The sequence below is a fragment of the Rhopalosiphum maidis genome, chromosome 2 (assembly GCF_003676215.2).
Source record: "Rhopalosiphum maidis isolate BTI-1 chromosome 2, ASM367621v3, whole genome shotgun sequence".
In the NCBI taxonomy this organism is placed as follows: domain Eukaryota; kingdom Metazoa; phylum Arthropoda; class Insecta; order Hemiptera; family Aphididae; genus Rhopalosiphum; species Rhopalosiphum maidis.
Window position 1 is genome coordinate 66,751,198 of NC_040878.1, and position 24,154 is coordinate 66,775,351.

A 24,154-nucleotide genomic window follows, 5' to 3' on the forward strand; every position below is an offset into this window, starting at 1 on the left:
TTAGAATCAACAAGTTCCATTTGGAGAGAGTGAAAAAAAACATTTATATAATTTCGGTAGATTTAAGAACCTTTTATAGTTCTCTGTATTTTTTTTTTTTTAATAGTGCACAGACAGTTTTTTTAGTGACTTACATAATATCATAATTATAGATCATATAAAATTAAACTTGAATGTATAAAGTTCTATTTTCAAAAAAATGACAAAACCTATGACTGTATTAGATTTGAGCCTGCGAGTTGATTAGTATAGATAATAATATTATAATATATAGCATGCAGAACTGCAGAAGTATATTTATTATCAATAATTATTATTATCGTATCGATCTACCTATATATTTTTTTTATTATTTACATTCTATAATATGAAAAATATATAATAGTTAGTGTCACAATATTTTGAGTGTAGTTTTTCTCGTCCATCGAGTAGATTATTGCATTGCATATTAAAATAATATAATATACATTTGATTATTTAACGTGATATTCGCCGCCGTAATCCACTGAGGCCGACCGGCAACGCCCCCAAGTGTCGACCGTACAAGCGGCGCGCCGTCGGAGCATATGGTACCGGTGTACGGTCGGGGCGCGCGCGTACAGACCATTAGTCCGTGTTCGACGTCGTTTGAGCGATCGTGTCTGAATGCGTGTTTTCGGTTTGATTATAATTATTTTCGTTTTCGTTTCGCGTAAATAATCGTAACATAATATTTTAATCGACTCGTCGCGTAACTGCGTATTTTTTTTTTTAAATTATTTAATTGTTTTTAGAACGATTGATTGAAATTTGTAATAATATACTCTTACTTCTTAGTTTTGTTTTTATTAATTTTCCGACGTTTTTATTTTTTCACTCGACGTGTGTTCATTATTTTAATTATTTTAATTGATTTTTGTTCGTACCTAAACACACTGCAAAACTATTTTACTTATATGAGTGCAAACACGAGCATAATGAAAGGTCGTCGACAATAATAGTTATTCTCGAGAAGACTTCTATTTTAGCCGAAAAAGTTGCAGCGAAACGTAGGTAAGTGAATGAACTCAAAATTAATACACCCCTTGCGGTACATCTTAATTTATATTTATATAATATGCATTTGATAGTATATTACTATATTAGTGTACCTATGGTTTTAAGTCTTCCGGCGATACCGAGATGTCATTATTAACATTGTTATTATTATTACCGCTGTTGTAGTACCTCGTTAGGAACGTCTTTGGCGAAAAAAATTGTTAACGATACCCACGTACCTACACAATAAGGATCATCGCAACTGGAAGTAATAAATTAATATTTAATGCTGCCGCCGGTGTTCCTATCCGCAGGCTTCATGAATTTTTATAGTTATCAAAAAGACGTTTCGTACAGTTTTAACGATTCTATTATTAATGTCCGGCCGCGTGCGTTTCAATCCATTATTTTTTTTTAGCTTCCCCGACCGTCCGTCATTACTTCATTCGGCAATCGTTGCGTGCGCGCAATTCCAAATGAATTCGTCCAGTTCGGACGGACAGCGGCGGAACACACATTAATATTATTACTATTAGACGCCAGTATTACACGTACCTATACATGGACTAACCGACTACCTGACTGCTTGTTGTGGCGCGTGTGTGTAATGGCACAACCACACGTTGGGTAGTAACTAGTTAATATATGTGGTACAATGAGAGAAAAAGAAACGTGAGTAAAAAAAATAAAAATTGATTAACCCGGTAATAGAATATCAGCCGAAGCCGTACAATTTTTTATTATTTTACTGATATGTGCATCCTGTGCTGCAATTTATTCCGATAATGGAAGACAGACAAAAAATCAATACCTATGCCTATCTCGAAGCACCTCAACTCTATGTTTACGGTGGTTTTTTTTTTTAATTTTACTTATCGGCGCGTCATAAACGGCCGTGTAAACTTCCGTCACTCTAATCCCCTCACGTTGATATCGGCTAGTAATCGATTATTTGAAAACATCCACGTGCGAGATCGCGACGATACATTACCCATTTAATAATTAATAAAAATAACAGTATTTCATGTTTCCACGACTAGCTCAACATAATATCACAATATTATTATTTCGGTAAGTATGGAGTAAACGGTTTTCGCGTACCCGCTCCCACGACATAGGTGTAATGAATTATAATTAATAATATTCTGTTCTTCGAAAAATGCGGTATCGCTATTAATTTTACTACTCCTATTACTTATTATTGCTCATTTTCCAAAAATTAATTTCTCTCATGGTTATCCATCACGAATGCTTCCTGTAAAGCTGTTATAAATTTAAACAAAAAAAGTAACCCTTGATAGTCCGGTACAAAATCGTACATAGATAATAATGATAGGTACTAGGTATTACCTAGGAATATGTTTAGGTAACATAATGTTATTTAAGAACATAAGTGATAGAATATACCTATAATTTAATATTATTATTTTAGTAGTGTCTTTATTTTAGTATTTTTGTTACTTATCGAATTTATAATACTGTATAAAATAACATTGGAAACCCACCCAATATCTGTCTCGGTGTATAAATGTTTATTTAAGCAACAAATTGGGTACCTACATAAACACATATTGTGTCACGACGTTCGTATTTGGATCGTGTTAGTAATTTATTGGGTTTTCTATCATTTGTTTCATCTTGGTTCTGTTCATAATTCTCTAATTTACATATTTACATAGGTACAAATAATGCTATTATACTTATCTAAGTACCTATATATTTTGTTTATAGTTAATCGTTGATATAGTTAGAACAATATTATATTCATTATATTATTTTTAATTTTATTAATTTTATTTTTTATAAGCCTGTTGTTATTTTTAGTGGTTTAAAAAAAATATTTAAGATTTGTGTATGCGTACTATACATATACAACCGAAATTTTTGTAACTGAACATTAATATTTCGTACATATTAATCCTTGACATTTTAATTTATAATAAAATAATTATCATATAATGGATATTTATTATATTTATATATTATTTACAATTTAATATGTATAGATATGTATAACTATAAATTGTTAAACAGCAGTTATTAAAATGTTTATCTGAGGCTAGTTAAAAATATAAAGTAATAACCAGTACAAAAAAAATCGTTAAACATTATGTAGACTAACTATGATATACATTAGTTTTTTTTTTATAAAACATTGATGATGCTCAATATTTTTAAATAATAATGCTTTAGACCCAAAATTATTAATAGATATTGTTACTTAATATATAATTACTAAATAATCTGCTTAGTATTATTCTAATTATAATAATAATAATAATATAATTAAAAATAATATCATACATTAATTTAATGATAAATATATTTGTAACCAATGAAACCATTGTTGCTTCTACGCGTTATGTTGGTGATGAATTTGAAATCCACGTGATCGATTGTTTATTATATTTTCAAAAACTTATAGATAAAAATTAAACAGGCAATTTAAAAACTGACAATGGACTAAAATCTTGCGGATATACGAATGAATGATAATATCTGGACGTGACAATATACCTAGTGCCACGTGACGTATAAATTATGATGCTATAAATTAATGTAACTAGTAACTACTGTCTACTATAAATGGTATCCTATTTCTTGAAACATTCAAATAATAATATTTGTTTTTCAACTGATTTGAATTTGCAATAATATAAACCGCTAGGTACCCTTTCTCGTTCACAGCGAGTACATTATTACTCTATAGTCAAAGGATTTAACTTTTTTTTCAACTAAAGCATAAAAAAAACTCACCAAAAGCTTCCGATATTGCAAAGCTTTCTTTCTAGATATTAAAATCTGAGCAGACGAAGCTTTGAATATGAATAGAGGTAGAAGAGTTTTGTTAGATGGGAGACGTAATCAAGAGATAGGTATATAATATAGTCATAATTATAATGGCCGATAAAAAAAGTCAAATTGAAAAATGTGATTCTTTTGAAGCATAAAAATTAATATATCATGTTATACAACATATTTTACATATTACTATGCAAAAACCAAACAATAAGATGATAAAGAAATACATTATTTAATATTATGTTATTATATTTATGTATGCCGTCATAATTCCCATGAGTTTATCGTTGTCTAATTTTTGGTGATTAACGATTGTATAATACTATATTATAGTATGATATTAGTATGTATACAATTATACAATACGATATGTATAATTGATATTATATTATCTATCCAGTAAAGGAAAATTTAAATAACATAACAATTAATTTATAATTAATATTTCTTTATTAAAATATATACATATATACGCTTATTTATGTTTACAATATGTTGTACACATATAAGTAAGTATATATTATGTATTATTTATAATATATAGTATTTACCCAAGTATTATTAATTATGTATTCAATATCGTTTTATACTAAATAATAAATACAATTATAATGAACATATTTCAGAAGCAATAGATATATTTTTTTTACAGCAATCAATACACTTGGTTTAGATTACACTTATTTAGATTGTAACCCTTAGCAAATAATGTTTCGGCTAGCTAACGTTTGGGAAACTGAGATAAGTGACCGAAGTGTCAACGAGATGGCCGTTATCAAACTTCACACCCCATGTAAATTTATTATTATTCTCATAGCTCAACAAAGACAAACAAAATTTGTATATGTTGCTTATGATAGGCGTGGTCAGTCAAAATATGAATACACAAAATAATATGCATGCAATACTTCTAAATTACAATACAAATAGTAGCTAAAAAATTATTCTCATTTCTTTCCCAAGAATAATTATTTAACATTTCTAATAACTAAAATAAAACTATCGAAACATGTTAATCGAGGTTTGTATTAATTTTTAATTCAAAATTGTTTTTCGAATGTAATGGTTGATCATTGCAATAAGCATGATTTAAAATGTTACATTACAATCAGTCTATACAACTCTATGAAAAGTTATTATACCTGATTTTGTATAAATATAAAAAACCGTGTTCCTATTATATTGAATAATATTATTACAAGTTATACAACATGTTATGTTTAAAATTAAAACGTTTTTTCAACAATTTAGTATATTATTACATATTTTATGTATTATTTAATTTCAACTGAATAGCTCATTATCATTTATGAATGAAAGCTGTTCCAAACATATTTCTATTATTTTAAAATTAAACTTAGAATTTAATACTGGTAATGTCCTGTTAACTAGTATAAAATTAAGTATTTTTGAAATATCTGTTTTACAGTAAACAAATAATATCCATCGTTATTTCTAGGTGTAGTTCGAGTTCAACAAATATATTATGTTGTTTAAGTTATATTTATATTAATTAGGTAGTATTTTTTTGTTTGTTATTCTGGGTTTAAAAAAAAAGTACCTTTAATTTTATAAATATTTTAAAATTTTTATTAAGCGGGTATCGGGTATCGGTATATACCTATTATAAATTATAATAGTATGTGTCAATTGATAATTTATTATAAAAATCTACACAATGAAACATTTAATAAACTAATATTCACAAATAACTAATAAGTTTATAATTTTATTATTATTATATCAATGATAGTTGTTACATGTTAGTAGTTATTATTTAATATGAAACAAATGAAACCGATTTATTCACAATGTTTATCTTAAATTATAATTATTTTACATTCTATTAAGTAATATACATTTTTTTTCTATAATTTATTATTTTTTTTATTAAATAATATTAAAGATTATGAGAATTAACAGAATACAAATAAAAATTTGATTCTTTAATGTCGAAATTACTTTTTAAAATTATAATTTTGAATCATTGTACATGGTAAAAATAAACCTGTTCATATTCCTTTTTGAGTAACATGATTGACTATAGTCTATAAGCAAATAACTTAAGTGATTAGAAACATTAAAGTCTACTTGTAGATAAACCCACAATAAATCTACCTGTATTTATTTTCTAAAAAATTGTTTTATTTTAATTTCTCAATTGTGATAATAACTGTTCTTAAGTATAGTGTTCATTTAATTCTTTTTCCGTCCACTTTATTGTTTTGTTTTTTTAGATGTCTCTATAGAACTATTTAAAAGTATTATTTGTAATGTTTAATTATAGTTTATACTATTGTTTAAATTCGAAGATCCGGTGGATATTTTTCATTGACGTACATAAATTATGTATGTCGCGTACGCTTCTCTTTTAAAATTAGACCATCTCAATTGAACAATTACATAAGTACCATACTGTAATGTTTATAATATTATATGTTTTTGTGTGGGTCGCTGTATGTGTATTATAGTGTTCATAATATTACACCTTATCTGCGTACAAGTATGCGTATGTGAAGAAAAACTTAATGTTTACCGTCTGACGCCTTTGTCGAGGGGGACTCGAACCTTGGGCCAATATTTGAGTTCTTAAGATGACACGTCCAAGCTTATATGAACTCCAATACGATAATAAAAGTTGGTACACATAGAAAAATTTATTGGAATAGAAATGTTAGTTGATTTTATTAGTATTTTATTAGTTTCTCGCCGAGGTCTGGTTTTACAACTTTATAGTACATATAATAATAATAATAATATAAACTAAATTCCAAACGCAATAAATAATGTTGACAGCATTGCATAATGCAAGAAAGCAGAAAATTTTTTTTTTCTTAATATATTTACTATTATTATTATCCTACTCGGTCAGGGATTTAACAAACAATAATATTCACGGATTATCAACTAGTTCAGATGTCGATAAAACAATAGACGATTTTTCTTTTTTTTTTCATATCATAGTAAGCATATTTTTTTTCCACTCTGAATTATTTATGTAATCATTTGTTTTACATTGCGAGTATACATTTGTATAATGTTATGTAGGTTCTACTTCTACATATTGTCATATGCAATATGCATTATACGCGCTCATATTGTTGTGAGATTTTAGCGTGTGTTCGTCTGACCCAAGATCGCGACTATATATGAATTTCGATACTGCTAAGTCAAGAGGCCACACGGAAGCCAACGGAGCGGCAAATCCGTGATTGCAGTACCGAGTTGCCGCGAGACGCTTAATTCTAGTAAACCCAATCGTTCCCTAAAATCAGCGCGTTTCTTTTATTTACTGTACGCTGCGGTTTTCTGCCACTAGTTCTGGTTCACTGATGTCTCCCTGCGTGTTTAATATTACGATCGCCTATCGTGTGTCGGCGAACAATTTGTCCGCTGGATATTTTGTCTCGCCAAAGCGGATGGCATATAGTATGACGTGCTATTTCGGGCGGTCTGGCGCGCATGTCTGAAACAAATCACTACGTGCTGGGCGTGACTTGCCGTTGCGTGGTAGTATGGTACACTCTTAATTAGCCCGAATGATTGATGAGTTCCTTAGCAATCGTACAGAGAAAACACTGGAAACGTACCAAAAATATGGGAAAACATAAAACATGCGCTTCGAATGACGTTTGTATGTGTTGTATGTTCATATATATATTTATATTAAGTATTTGTTGCACCGCTATTGTTTTATACCTTTTATTATATACCTTGCCCCGTGCAGTGCATCTCGCGTTGTTGTTTTACGATCATCGTAAAACTGTTTACTGGCTGGCGTATACATAATATTTTGTCGGAAGTATACACCGGGCGTTACTAAAAAATCCTATGTAAAAAAGTATATGAGCCTATATATTATAATATATTGTTTCACAATAAATATATTTTTAACGCAGTTATTTACAAAACTTATTATTTATTTTGACCATATTTGGGTTTGGGTTTTCGTAAACGTATGACAAACAATAAACTATATAACGTTTATTTTATTTTTAACTTTTACGAATTACCTTATTGCTATAGGTAACTATAACCTACCTATTACAATTCCGTTAAATATACCTATTTCTTATTGTATTATACTAACTGTAATATACAAAATAGAATTATCGGCTAACCGTTGTTTTAATTATTGGGAAATAGTCAAAATTAAATAATAATTGTTAAGATAAAAATAATTTGTTTCATTTGTTTGTTTTAATTTTCCGTTTACATTCTTATTGTGTGATTGTAAATTGTAATTGTTGATATGACTTTGATTCTGGTTAAATAAATAATATATTACATAGTAAAATATTAATGAAAACCCGCATACAGAATATCACATAGTGAAATAACTTGCAGATTAAGTATTTGCTGTCGAACTATATGACTTTCTTTGAAGTAACACTGTTTGACTAAACTTAATCTATGATTAGTAGTTAGTAATTACTAACTATGTATAAATGAGGCGTTGTATACTTATACAGAAATAATCCTTATATTGCCAATCAAGTTCCATAATATTTCTAACGTAATTCTTCAGTGATTGATAGCGTTGAATTTGAATATCGTATATTATGTTTATATAATGGGCAAACTCCCGACATAAGTCAGCTAACTTCGCACAAGTAAAAACTGTTTGTTAGATGTAGGTACCTGGGTAAATACACACGTCGTTATTATTATTATTAAATTAAATATGATATGTCGCTAGGGACACGCCTACACAATTAGTGAATGCGAATTATAAAACGTAAAAAAAATCTGTACAATAATATACTGCTTATACTAGCCTATAGATATTTGAACAAAAACTTAAGAGGAAAAAATCGACAAGGTTTTGCCGAAACGTGTAGTCTCATCAATTTGATCAAATGTAAAATGCAAACCAGGAATAAATCAATATTTATCTGATTATACTTTGTCTGTGTCGGACCATTTGTGGAACACTGGAAGCCATGTATGCAATATTTCGAAAACGATTATTATGACTTGAAGGCATAAGCAATAAAATTATAATCTACACATACGTAGGAATACAAAAACAAGTAAATATTGGACATTATAATCGGTTGTATAAAAAAAAGCTATTAAACGTTCGTACACCTTATTTTATGTTACCGCAACTATTATCCCAATTTTTTTTACACTTTTACGATCACCGCGTTTCTGAGCACCATACTTTGAGCGATTCCCAATATAAATTTACGACTGAAATCCGTTCGTAATGTGCACAGGTTGCAAGTCTCGTAAATTCATCAGCGGTAAACAAAGGATTGGTTGTGTAATTCATGTTCAGGAGGCGATGGTATCAATATTATTTATGTATACACACACACACACACACACATATATATATATATATATATATATATATATATGTATATATATATACTTTTACTTAAATGAACGAAAAAAATATTTAAAATATTAACCGAGAAATTTACTAGATTACGACTGAACCCCTCATTAAACATTTATCAGTTATCGTTCAGAACTATCCTCCTATAGCAGATAACGTGTAGTGTTACTAGCACGTATGTATAATCTATATTGAATAGAAACAGAATATACTCCATGTCCCAAAGGGGGCTGATGTTTACATTTCACTAAAAAATGTTATTTCCACTTTAAACTGTAAGATAACTGTTGTAGTCTGTTACAATTTTTCCTCCCTACATATATTACATATTATATATCATTATTATGTTTATGCTCGTTTGGGTATATGTTGAACGCATATCATCGCCGGTGTTTGTTGTGTAACGAGAGGAACCGGCCGAGGATTGACGAGATGCACACGCCCAGACACCACCACCATTCTAATAATAATATAGCGTATGTAAAACACGGAGACAAAAAAAACACGTTATAGTTTTATATAATATTAATTATTATTTTATTGACATGTATTGTAGTTAGTTGTAATTATCCCTTATCTGTGCCGTTTGTAATTTCTAATCAAATTATGAAAATTATAATAAGCATTAGAAACAATTGACCGGTCATAAAGTCTGCGCAGCGTAGGCCACGTATAGTTTAGTGATAGTTCTTAACGATGGTATTACATCATTGTGACACAATATCGTTTCATTGAAATTACTTCATATTATAACGCCTTTTATTCTATATATTATATATAATTCATGAATTTGAAGTGTACACAAAATTAATATAAAAATATTGAAGCTTATTATATATATATATTTAAATCATAGCAGATAATGAGATATAACTAACGTGATGATGCGTGGATAAAAGGGGTAAAGTCAAAATCACCAGTTTTCAGGAAAAAAAAACTTTTCATTCTGTATTGAGTATTGACTGCGATGAATTTTTATTGTTCACAAATATTTTGATGAGGAAAACTACGTAGAACGTATTTTCTACTAAATAATGTATTATATAATTATAAATTGGGTGAAAATTGACTTATTTTCTTTAATAAATACCAACATAATAAATTAATAATACCTATATTGTTATTGGTACCATTTTAGGTATAGTCTTATCCTAAAATATTCAATAGCGAGCTTATATTTTATACCCGTTAAGACTATGTAAATATAAATATTATATTTCATTTTTTTACCGCATTTTACTATGTGAAAAAAATTAATACATTATCATTAATTTGCCGATTAATAACGTCCATTCAGCCACACTAACCATCATGTAATGAGTAACGGACCGAGTAAAACTAAATAATTTAACGCACTGCTACCTCTGTACACGGAAATTGGTATAATTTCCCACAATGTTTTAAGCGCTGCGCAGTTGGTATCGATAATAGTAATTAGCAAGTATTGTGCACCACGGCCAGATTCGGCAAGTCATCTAGACAGTGTGGGAATTATATGCAGGGCAGATGAAATTAAAGTTCACTGAAGTTGGGGTGTAGGTAATGTTTTATTCTACTTATACGGTTATGCATATATATATACATATACATTTCGGGCACATATTATTTCTATCGACCGGATATAAGCTTATCGTCCGAAACCTATTGTAGACGCGGGGGAGCAGAAATCATACAATCATTGTACCCAGCTGCGATATTAATTTATTTGTGAGTGGTATATATTATAGACGATATATCGTATTATAAATTATTGCATGAGGGTTGAGAATTTTTTGTTGTCGATAGAGGGTTCATGACGTATTAAGTTTTATTTGAAAATTACTATTGAAGAATACCTTACTAATTATAGAGATTTCATAGGAGTGTATGCTATACAGTTAACACCATTTTAGTAGTTTTTATATTTATGTTTACAATATTATATATTTAAATGATTTACTTAAATTATCTTTACGCTTATACATTTTTATAAAATATTAATTTCCTAAACCACTATACGTATTTTTTTTTAAAATTAATATTATGTTATTTTAAACATCAAATGTATTTTAATAATCGTAATAAAGTTGTAAGTATTATTTTTTTAATTAAAAAAAAAATCACTTAGTCATGTGATGAGGAGGTGTCAGTATCTAACATAATAGTTTTCGATATTGTACTTGATTCTTATATGTATATTATTTTAGTACCCGGTTATATTATCATTATTTTTTATTACTTTATTCTTATGAACAAATTTTTAATCACCAACCGGAAACATTTTGACGTTTAAAAATATTTTATACCTACTTTAATAAAGTTTATTGTTGAGATTATTTCAATAACAATTTTACAGAGTTTACTTAATAATTTAAAGGCTTCTTTTAATGATAATTTTTTTTTATTGCCTAAATTCAAATTCATTGGAATACATTATACGTCTTGATTTTAATAATACGCTGTCCAATATAATTATTCTATTATTCAGAATCAAATACATATATATTATTATGTCTTATGAGATAAACATAAATGTCACATAAATAATGAACTGTTTAAATAGTTTTTAAAAATAATGATTACTATACATATGTGAATGCATTGATAAAACATAAAATTTATCAAATTATATGAGTTTATTGCTTGGACTAGTTAAAGATAAACATGGTTGAGTCACTGAGATATTGAAATAATGGCTTTTGTAGTTGGGCAAGTATTAATCATTCAGCGTTCTAGACAGCCGATGTCTTCATGTAGAAATATGCATATTTATCAATTTTGATATTGTTATTAAGCGAGATCACTGAAGCCGGTGTAACGTTGAGGTACCCGCCCAGATGTCAAAATATGTATACTAGTCATTAATCGACGTATACCACGGTAAACGAACAAACAACCTACTCCTTTCGGAATCCTGTCGTCGTGCGTAGACGAGTGTTCGATTGGATTATTGTAAATCGAATTTGGGTTTCTGGTAAATCCTCAAAACTTTTTGTTAAAAAAAAAAATCAATATTAGCTTCAAAATGCCTCAAAGAAAATATAGAATTAATTTCAAATAAAAATTCTAACAATAGGATTACAATTTAAAATATTTTATAATATTATATACCGTTTATTTCCGTTAATATTTTAGACAATTAGTTACTCAATCGATAAGACTATGCATTAGTTTAAATTACTTTTTGTGACTCATAGATTATATTTTTATGTTAAGTCATATTAACTGTTGCTCACGAAATATGAGTAATGGCTGTTTGAACATGTTGAATATAATATATGAATTGTTTGTATGTAAACATATCCATCACAATTCATAAGTGATTCTTTAACAAAGACTATAGTTATATTTTGAAGTGTAAAAAAAATAATTATTAAGTTTCTAAAATGCATTTTAATGACTCATAAAATAACATCATAAAAATTCTTTAAGATCTTAAAATGTATTAAAATCTTAAAATTGCTCTCTATATTATATCCTTAAAGTGTACACTTTTATTACACGACGATGTGGGTTAATCTGCTTTGTTTATACAACTATTGTACAAAAGAAACTTATCACAGTTTTTAATTCACCCAACTTATTATTATCATGTGCGTTTATTGCTTAATGCTTGCGTACTTTTTACGTATTGATTTTTTACTCTAATGTGTACTTACGGTGTTTTTATTTGTTCAATTCTATATAATTGTTTACTAACTAATTTTGAAACAAATGCGTTAATATGTTATAATCAATTTCCATACCATTTAACCGTATTGTATAACATGCATTCGGTTCTGAAAATATTATTATAGCTGTAGTTTTTAAATTATTTTTCATTATTTTATTGTTAATTAACATATATTTGTATCATTATATCATAATGATGTAATAATATAATTGTGGTGATATTGATTTTGTTAATCTTATAAGTAACATGTGTTCAATAAGTTTGTTTAACTACACCCAATTAAAAAATAAAAATAACGGAAAAATATTAATGTTACGAAAATCGAATCGGTATAATATCTAATGTAAACGGATTCGAAACGAATATTTACATAATACTCGACGGCTCTACGCTGCCGCGCCGTCAGATCGACGGTATTAGCTGAAAGTAACATGTGTTCGTGGTTTTACAATAATGAGTTTATCGGTACACGTCCCAATGACAGATTAGATCGAAAAACATGGGTTTAACGGGTACCCTCGATGGTTATGTGGTATAATATTATATTATAAATTATAATAATATATGGCTTTTATGTAATATACCAAGTAAGCTTCTTAAAAAAAAATGAAATTTATTTTACCGTTACATTATTAAACGAAAAGCTAATAACACATTTACGCGAACTAGCCATTATTTACGGACTCGTGAGATATTATTGTGGTTCCACAATTTTACGCATGTTATTCCGAGTAAAATTGAATTAATACAGTATTAGCTATATTATAGCGGGTGGTATCGATCTTGCGATTTTTATTTAATACAATTTTTTTTTAACATATTACGCGTTTCAAACCCCTAAATATTTTGGTATACACATAACAATGTACAGCGTGAGCCCACGACTGGTGCGTGTGCGCAAAAACAGCGGGTGGCCCACGAAAAGCGCGTCATGTAGTCAAATTAGCTTGTGCCGAGCGTGAAAGGTGGTGGTGGTGGTATACAACGGTGTGTCCAAAGACCCTTTCCGGCGGCGGTATCAGAGGTGATGGGAGGGGTGGCACGAGAGAAGGGTCGTGTCTGGGGTCACGTGGCCGCCGTCGCCACACAATGGGCATCGCGCTCTATATGTACGTATATTATATTATACGTCGTGCTTCTCGTGTGTGCACGACACAAGAAGGGTCTTTGTGGGGCGTGGAGTCCATCGGTGGCGGCGGCAGTGGCTGCCAAGTATAATCAAACAAATGTACAATGTTATTACGAATAGTATATACCTATTGGTATAGTAGCAATATATGTATCGTTAAAGTAAATTTTCCTTAAGTATATTTTGAACGGCATTTTTGGTCTACAACGCCATACGCAGTATAGGTATCTAGTTATAATGCAGGTATCTATTATAATATTTTGGTGAATTATATATTATATTGTTATAACGTGTTGTAGTAATCGTGATTTAAATAAATAACCGATATGACTCGGGATATAATATACATATTGCATTGACGAAAAAAAATCAAAATAAATCTACAGCCATTGTGCTATTAATGTTTATTGTTGGCATCCAATTAAAATACATCACCAATAGTGATATTATATCAAATTTCTTTATAGCTCTGTCTGCTAAAACAATTTATACAAGTTGTGTAGATACCTCAAAGAGCCAAGGAGTTTAGAAATAATATACAATACATAATTATTTCAATAGTTATTCCACTGTATCATATGCATGTTTCTAAATCGAACGGTCTCATGTTTGAATTTGCAACAAAGGCAACGGCTTCGAATATTTATGTATATATATATATATATATATATATGTATTTGTTGTCTTTTTGTTTGGTTAATTTGCTCCCAAGTGACCTATAGTGATGACGATGTTGCATAGTTTATATTTTGGGTTTAAACAAATAACTGTTTTATTGTTCGTTATAACGTTACATAATATATATATTTAAAAACAATAAATATTTACCACATATAAATAAAATCAGTTCAATTTGTTTACACTTTTTCTGGTATAAATGTAACATTAAACATCTTATTAAAAATTGTTATTATTCGTCTAATATTTTATGTATTTCAATTAATATTTAACTTAAATATTCTATATTTTGATCATTTACAAATTAAACTATATAATGCACATCATATAAGTCTGATGGTAAATCATATATATATATATTTGTTTATAACTAGTATTATTATTTTGTTTCCTTCAAAAAAATACATCATATGAATCTAAGTATATTTAACATACGATCATTGAGTATCAGTTAAATAATTTTATAGGTGCGTATATCGATATATCAATAACCTCTATATATCAATAATGTTCTCGATCGCAATGTGTACATTATAAAATAAAATGTATTATTTGTATAGATTACAAACACGTGCGTTTAAAAACAACTGGTCAGAATAATGTGCATTAGTATGTCAATCAGATGGTCGGACAAAACGTATTTTACCCCAATGGAACACACAAAAGCTTATATTATTCGACCAATAATGTTGCTTTCACAGCATTGGCAAACAATTGGCAAACACGCGCTGACCGTTCGATAAACAAACAGCAACAGCGCACTCGGGTCTACACGAACCCTATATTTTATATTGTCGGTAAATTGATTTGCTCCTGACGTATTCGAATACGGCTACAATAAAAGATTCAAAAGAGCGGACGTAATGTTTAAATATTTTCTATTTATTTATTTTTTAATTAACTAATGATCGTAACCGAGACGTTTCAAGTGTATTAGCCATAATGTGCGTATTATAATATAGGTCCGAGAATAATAACGCTGTTCAAATATTACAACATTTCACGTAACAGTTGGGGGCACATGTGTGCCGATGTATTCACTTGGGAATCTTGCTGCAGCACACCCACACGCGCGCGGCTTATAAAACGTATTCGGGGTGGGCCGGTGGAGCTTTTGCATTAGGAAAATAAAAATGAGATATTACACGGTCTAAATAGAGAACGATGGTAACAACTTACGGTTTGTGTAGCGCGCGCGTTTGTTATGTGGAACTCTTCTATATATTATATTTTCAAAATTACATATAAATACGGTCAAGGGGGGAAAAAATTGCAATAAAATCTCGAAACAGCCGATTGGCTGGTAACGAACGCATGACGTATCGTATGTATATATATTTACACAGGCGATTGGAATAATGTTTACAAAAGTCTATTGTATTTATATCCATGTATTTCAAGAGGCAGTAAAAGTAGCTATACAAACACGCCTCTTCGATTGGCCGTCCATGTGTAGTTTTGGACGTTATCCAAAGGAAACAATTTGCGGGTTAGAGCATGATTTCTTTTCGTTTATTTTTATTATCATTTTTTTTTTCATTCTAAGGGAAAAAATAACGGCTTTTGAACTTATATAAACTTTCGAGGACTCATGACTGTTGTCGATCCTGAATGACATACGGCTTGTGTCGTTCAAGATGTGCAATAAATCTGTTCCCCTCAGAATCTGCGATAAATGTATAATAGTGGGAACATTATTGGTAAAGAATATTGTATGAGCGTGTTATTTTTATATTTAGTGAAGAAACTGGTTATCTGTATGATACGTTGAAAACAGATCTATAAAAAATATGTACCTAAACGTAATATCTCGTGGAAAAAATTTCTCGAAAGGTCCTCTTACATAACGTAGACATTTGAATAAAGGATTTCAATCACTACTGGTCCCGAGGCAAAGTGAAATCTACATTTTATTAACTTTTTTCTTATTATTTTTGTTTCGTATACAGAAGATAGAAGCGATAGCGGTAATTTATAACGGATTACTTATACGGATGTTGAGGAGAAAGGGGTATAGTAAAGTTGGAATAATATATCGCTTTGTCCCCCGAGTATTCAGGTATAAAATAACTACTGTTGGGGAGAACAAACATTTTCCCGAAGGCCAGCATTTTTCTCATTTTCAACTGTTTATTTACGAGGCTTTTTAAAAACAAAAGCGCTTGCTTTACTTCACGGGATTTTTTTATTTTTAATAGGATAGGTATTTATTTCCACCAAAAATTCCTAAAAACGAGTCATATATAAACAATATAATAATTTACAGTATACTGTTATAACAATAGTATAGGTACTTCATTGAATATTAAATACAATTTATATGTTTCTTTATAATTAATATGATGCTATAAAGTATTTATATAGGACATAGGTATATGAATATAATATATTATAGGTAACTATTATGATGATAGGTATATAGTTGACTTACTGTTCACGCTTTTACAGTCGAATTGAAAAAGTAACTTTTGAATTCACGTAAATATTATTTTATAATACCTTTGTATTATTATATAGCTTGTTTTTAAATTGATATTTAATATTGAATTGTATTGGTGAATATGGTTCTATTGTATTTATTGCACTGGCCAAGAGTACAAATTGATTATGTTGGGTTCTTCAATAATCGTGTCTTTTTTGGTTAAACGGTTTTCTATATTATGTGCTGAAAAACTTTATTTTATTAGTAAGTTAGTAAGTATCTACCATTTTTTGTTTCGGGACATTTGTTTTTCAATCTAATAAAACGATGTCCTTTGTACAAATAATAAAGGTATACCTACGTCTGAAATATCTAAAATGTATTTTCTCAGTTAAATGTTCAGTTCATAAAAATAAAATGGATTATCCAAGTACTCAATTGACCTTGTTAAAGAATTAAAAAACAAAATTGTTAGGCTTATTTCTTTATAAATATAAATTTTAAATGTATACGTTAAAAATAATTGGTTTTTTATTTTTTTACAATCAAAGATTGGGAACCTATTTAAAATTTAACATTGGCCATTGGTTTCTGGAATGTAGAGCAACCACCAACAGCTATTTCGTCAGTGAATTATATAATGTATATGTATCTTGGAAATCGGTATGTGTTTGGGCAACAGGTCAGAGGGATTCAAAACTAATGGATTTATTCGCAAAACGGGATCCAATCGTTATTTAAAGGTCCCGACGTCTTGCACGAGCCAGATTTTCCTTTACCTTTTATCCGGTCACAGTAATTCTCTTGAGAGATGGGCCTATTTCGAAAGCTCATCTGTTTTAGCTTTCTTTCCTCGTTTTATATCTTGATTTTAAACTGAAAATAATAGCACAGTAGTTCTATAAATGTTTTATTTTTTTTTTTAACTTTTGAATAAACAATCGTCTTAAAAAAATGGGTAACTACTTTGTTCTACTTGAGATTTTTAATATTTTACGAGTATAGTTTTAAAATATAAATAATGTATTAAAGATATAGTATTATTTTTTAAATGTACTACTAAAAGTAGAACAATGAATAATCATGAATATAATATATTATATTTTACATTATAAGATGAAATTCGTTAATGTTTGAAGTATTTGAAAACATTTTTACTTAAGTTAAGTACTATAATACGTATGTTTTATATTTAACATAATACAAATAAACGGTATAGGTAATTGTGATTTGGTACTTTTGTTGTGGAACAGTATGTTAGATAAAATCCAATAATTACTAAGTAGCCATATTATTACAGTTTATATGTAAAATCATCCATGCTATGAAAGTTTTAATAGTCTGCTCCTATATAGGTACGCGTCGATTCACGTTTCGTTAAACATGTAGAAATACGTTTCTGAAATCATTGAACTGTTTTAAATTAACCATATTTGTAAATTATTATTTTATTATAATTGTTTTGTTGTTGTTGTATTGTATGTTTGAAAGTCGTCAGTGTCGTTTTAATAAGTATAATGTAATGTAATTATACTACTAATTATATTTCTATCGGTTAGGTGTCGCCCGTGACGCGACGCATTATACCAAGAGGTAGCCTATAATAATATTATATTGTGCGTGTGTACGATCGTATAAATTATATTATATTATAATAGTATCGTATTCAGCGGGGTCATAAACATAATGCTGTTTAAAAACATAATAATATTGTACACATTTCGAAGGCATTTCTCGTCCTGAAACAATATTTAGATTCAATTACCTCGTAAATTGTTGCGAGTCATCGGGGCGTGCATTGTTATTGCTACACGGACACGATCAAGAATCGTCTCTATTTAGGGAGGATGGCTTCTGTGTGCGTGTACTACGATGATGTACAACAGTCGTAATAGGTAGCCATTACATATACATAATATATTATTATAATCAAGGGTAGTATGTAGTGGTTAATCGACATGGGCACAGGCGCTCAGTAGTTTTATAACGTATGTGTCACAGTTTCTTTGTGTATAATACTATAATATGAGATGGCCGACAGAACGCGTATGCGACATACGGACAATGACGACGATAGAAGACCATATAATAATATTATGTATACATATAGTATACAGTGAACGGTGAATGTTATAATATTATTTATTTTTGTAGCGACAATGTGACGAACTAGAAATCCGGAATAGATCGAATGTCTTGTGCGTTCACGGATCGGCATGACCATTTATCCTTAAATTAGTAGACATAATTGTTTCGTGAAAATTGAAAAAAAAAAGAAACCTTCTAATTTGTCCGGTAGTTTTTTCAATTTCAATTGATCTGCGAAAAGAAGTGTATTTTATAGTTTTAAGACTAATCGACTAATCAATTTGTTAAAATAGTGTAATTCAATTAAATCCAACATGACCATATAGGTATGTATGTATGGCTTAAAGACACTTTATCTTGATGGTGAGCCATAAAATTGCAATATTGTATACTAGACACATATGTACATATTTTACATGTATATATAATTTAATAATTATATAATATATATATATACATAAACGGTGTGAATATTATATATTATAGATAATACGATGTGTCGATCTTCATTAATCAAGAAACTTTTAATACAAGAGATCAATTGATATGCGAGATGATAATGATAATGAAACATGCATTAGAAGTCTTTCATTACTTTCCACTGTGTCTCACGTATATTATAGTAGTTCGTAAAATAATAATTACATGAATTACATGATTTTATTGATTAATAAAATATTATCGTGTCTGCAGGTTACTGCTGAATTAATAATGGACATTATCCTTGTAATATACCTACTATGAGCGCGCCGTATCAGTTGATTAAATCTTTCTTTAATATAATATAAAATTTAAATTGGATTCAATTACAAATTGTATATCCCGAGCCTTCAGGCGCACAGATGAGAATCGATCTTTGTGTTCGATTCGGTGGAAGAAAAAGCGATTGTATAGGCCCACGCATCATTGTGCGTTACCTATTAGATAAACGCTGATAGTGTAATTATTATCAAAATAATCTTATATTATAAAATATTAACATAATATTTGTAACAAATACAAATTTCTAACCGTTTCCTGCTTGTTACACATAATAATATGTAGGTATAAAAAAAAAATCGAGAGTTATTCTTGAGATATACATAATACATTACGCATATATACGCAGTTCTTGTGCATCATAAAATTAGGTATATCCATAGTCTATATGTATCTACGTTATGGGCGTTGAAAATTTTATAAGCTATTACTGTTGCAGCAACTCACCGTCATTGAACTAGGTATATTATATTATACTTAGTTATCGCACATTGTCGATCACATTGGTAATTACCGTATCAGCGAATTCGCCCGCTGTAGGATTATATTTTATCGGTTTTTTCGTTTTACTTCGCACCGCCCATTTAAGGATTGTAAAAATATTGTCGGCTGCAATACTAAAGGTATACAAAATTATATCTCGATCGTCGACGCATCAGGATGAAACCAGTTATTCGCTACATTATAATTCATTTATCGTGTGTGCCGAGAGAACACGTGTTTTCCGAAACTTCAGGGAAAACGAGACGAAATACATCGCGTGCAGAGTGAAACGGACCGACCGTGTGTTTTAATAGCAATTACGTGTAATAAAAGAATTATTATGTAGGTACGTTTGTCGAACGCGCGCGCGGCACTACACACTACTTATCGATACGGTCTGCACAATATTATACACATATGTAAGGACCATATTATTATAGTGTACACGTATGGGTGCTATACCTAATATGTAATACTCCAGTATCCGGTTACCACCTCTCGACTTGCCACCACCTTCGCTACAAATGCGTCCTATCTTTGCACGCTCGGTGAAAACAGTCGGCGTTGAGATATAGGGAACAATTAGTGGTCTCGTGGGAGAGATTTATGTCCGCCTGTCAATGAACATGGACGTCGTGTATAATATTCGTTTTGCTGAAACAATAGTTTCAGGTCGTTCGATCTGATGTTTTGCTAGTGATTCGTTATTACAATAACCGTGCGTTGCTTTTTTTTTTATTTCCATAAACTGTGACCGACGCGAGTTTTTATATCTTTGTATTTAATATGATGATGACATATTATCACAAACGCAATAATTATTATCTTATTTGTATGTTTTCGATTAAAAACGAAAGAAATAAAAAACATTCCACTGGTTATTGGATGCTAAAAATTCAGTGTTTCATATCACTTTACTATAAGTATCAGTTGTTTATATGGAATATTTCGTAGTACTAAAAGTATTGTTTTGTTCCACCGTTATAATATACGCAATATAGGTATCATTATATTAAATAAAATAGATTTTTACGGTCTATTTGATTAATAGATGAATCATGTTCAAATTGTTTAGCGTATTTATCAGATTTAACTTTCGTATTCATTATCAGTTATGATTTTGTTCACAGTTTTCTTTTCTATAATCAATAATATTGTCAAAATAAGTAAAATTACACTGTGGTGGTTTTATTTTTCTCGCGATTGACCAGGAGATTGATCTATATAATACAACATTTCAGTTTTTTCCCCCTTCTGTTTTCTCCCGTGACACGTACAGTGAAGTGTCAATACCAATACACTGCACTCGACTTGGTTTAATGAAAGCTCGTCTTCGCCTCAGGGGAAATTTTTCGAAAAGCTCTGTCGATGTTTTTTCTTCGTTTTTCCTCTCCTGGACGCGATGACAAAAGCCTAAGTATTAATTGCCTTCAGGGCGTGCGAAACCCCATCAACCGCACAAAATATGATACGTGTCGAAAATAGCAATAAGCTCATCTCTACAAAATGCCGAAAATACAACTAATTTTAAACCTCTGCGTATATTAACTCTGCCGCTTCTACTTTAATAAGTAATAACCATCTCTGTTTAGTTGTGTATTCGCACGTGTTCATTATTAGCTGTTACAAATAATAATACTTATTGTTTTATTTTCATAGATTACTATCGTGTTTACGGTCCGCAGCATCGCGAAATCATTGACGCCATTCTCCTAAATTCTTCTAATCAGGTAATAAAACAGAATAAACTTAATTTTATTGGTTGTAATTAGTTTTTTGTCATGTATAATAATTTTTTATGTGTGCGTATTATAATTATGCGTTAATGAAAATTCGCAATTTTCTATGGCATCGTCTTATTTTATGCTTGTGGCGCGGCGTACGCTTAGCGGTTGATAATAATATATGCATAGCACATTATGAATGTCATGTTCGCAATAAACGTCAAGGCACGGGTCTACGACGAAATATTTCGTCCAAAAGGGGGGTAACCGGAATCCCTTTGTGTAGGATAATAATAATGCGGCCTGAGCTAGTATAAAAAAAAAAAAAAACATCTGCGATTAAATTGTCAACGAGGGCAGCTGCGATTTAGAGACCATTGACGAATAAAACCAAAGCCTTTTGTTTCTCTGAGGGATCCTTTTTTTCGGTCACGGACCCACGTGGGTTACGTTCGTCCGTGTACGTATTATAGTAGTATAGATTTTTTATATCGGAAAACTGCCCTTTAGTTTTTGTCCGTAGATTTTAGTTATTTTTTTTTTTACAATAGTGGTGGTTGATGCATTACCGTAATAGTTGTTCAAATATTACTTCAAGTAACTAACCTTTTCAATTTCAAATAAAATATGAATGTATATTAATTATTTATGCTAGATATATGGTACTAGCTTATTTATTGAAGAAGTAAAGGGTTCTGACTGTTTATTTAAAGTGGCTGCGTAAGAAGCAATTGTTAAGTAATTCAAATCACTTATTTTATCATATTTATATTTATTATTCGATAAATAATTCTTCTCAGAAATGAGGGTAAATTCTTCATTTAATAGTTTTAAGTCATCTATATTTCCGTATGATACTTTTCAAAGTCAATTTCCGTTTTAGGAAATGTATTTATATAAATAAATATTTGTATTTCTGTTAAGGAAGGTAGATTAGGCACAGAAATAACATCTGAATGATGGATAGATTATGAATTGACTTTCCATATATATTTATTAATTTAAAAATATGATTAAAATTCATCAATATACCTAGTTTTGTTTATTTTTCAACTTTTAACGTATAATTATACATTTTTAATGTAAACGAGTATATTTGCTATAATACTAACTGTTTCTAATTGTTGTAAAGTACTTGATAATTTTAGATTTGCTTTATTTTTGTTGATTGTTATTTTGTAAACAAAGTAGTTAATTATTTTTACTTTGTGTGTTGGAATTATAAAAAACATGTTTCAAAGTAAAATAATTGTCTCAAAATTATAGTAAACATTACATGTTTAGTAGAAATATTTTTATTAAATTTGCTTGTGATTTGAGTAGTATTTTTAAAGTTTAAATTTTTTAAATAAATAAGAAAAAAATCAAATTATCGGTTTGTCTTGATAATTTTCTAGATAAATTCATTTTATTTATCTTATTATTTTTTATTTATTTGTCAAATTATAATCATTGATAAGTAATTTATTATATTTTGTGAAACTTCATTCGTTTTTCGACAATGATAACATTATTCATAACAGTTGATTAAAATTAATTATGGAAAGCTTTTCCAGAAAAAAATAAAAATAAGTGCATAAATTACTTAATTCCAGCTATGTAAATTTGCTGACTCAGTTGAATAAAACATTTGTGTATTTTCGTCCGGGGCGGTAACTAAAATATTTTTGGCTAATTTTCTAATGCTATATTATATTATATACCAGATATATACTCTATACACAGTCGTACAATCGTATACATTAGGGTTGTTATTTTTCTTTTCTTTCTCCTTTTTTTTCGAAGTAATGAATGACGCATAGAATAATAGTACCAATGTATGCGAAAACATTCTACCGGGAGGGCACAAACACAATAAATGTAGAACTCGAAGCAGGACATGCATAGTCAAATCCATCCCATTGTTGGGGCTTGTGTAATAATTTATGTCTGGTTGTACGTGTGAGCGTTATGGTGGAAATTTACGGCATTTAGCCCGTGTTTTGGCGGTTCAAACGTTACCCTGGGGCGTCACTAAGCCCGATGTACTGAAAGGTGTTGATATCGTACAGGG

The 24,154-nt window shown here is 29.5% G+C and overlaps 1 long non-coding RNA gene across 1 annotated transcript in view; it reads left to right on the top strand.

Annotated features, from left to right (window-relative positions):
• The first annotated feature begins 624 nt into the window (after positions 1-624).
• Positions 625-24,154, top strand: part of LOC113554348 — an 80,525-nt gene continuing 56,995 nt past the window's right edge. Inside the window, exons 1-2 of the long non-coding RNA XR_003405253.1 lie at positions 625-1,032; positions 22,037-22,107. This is a non-coding gene — a long non-coding RNA (uncharacterized LOC113554348). The remainder of the gene's footprint in view (positions 1,033-22,036; positions 22,108-24,154) is intronic.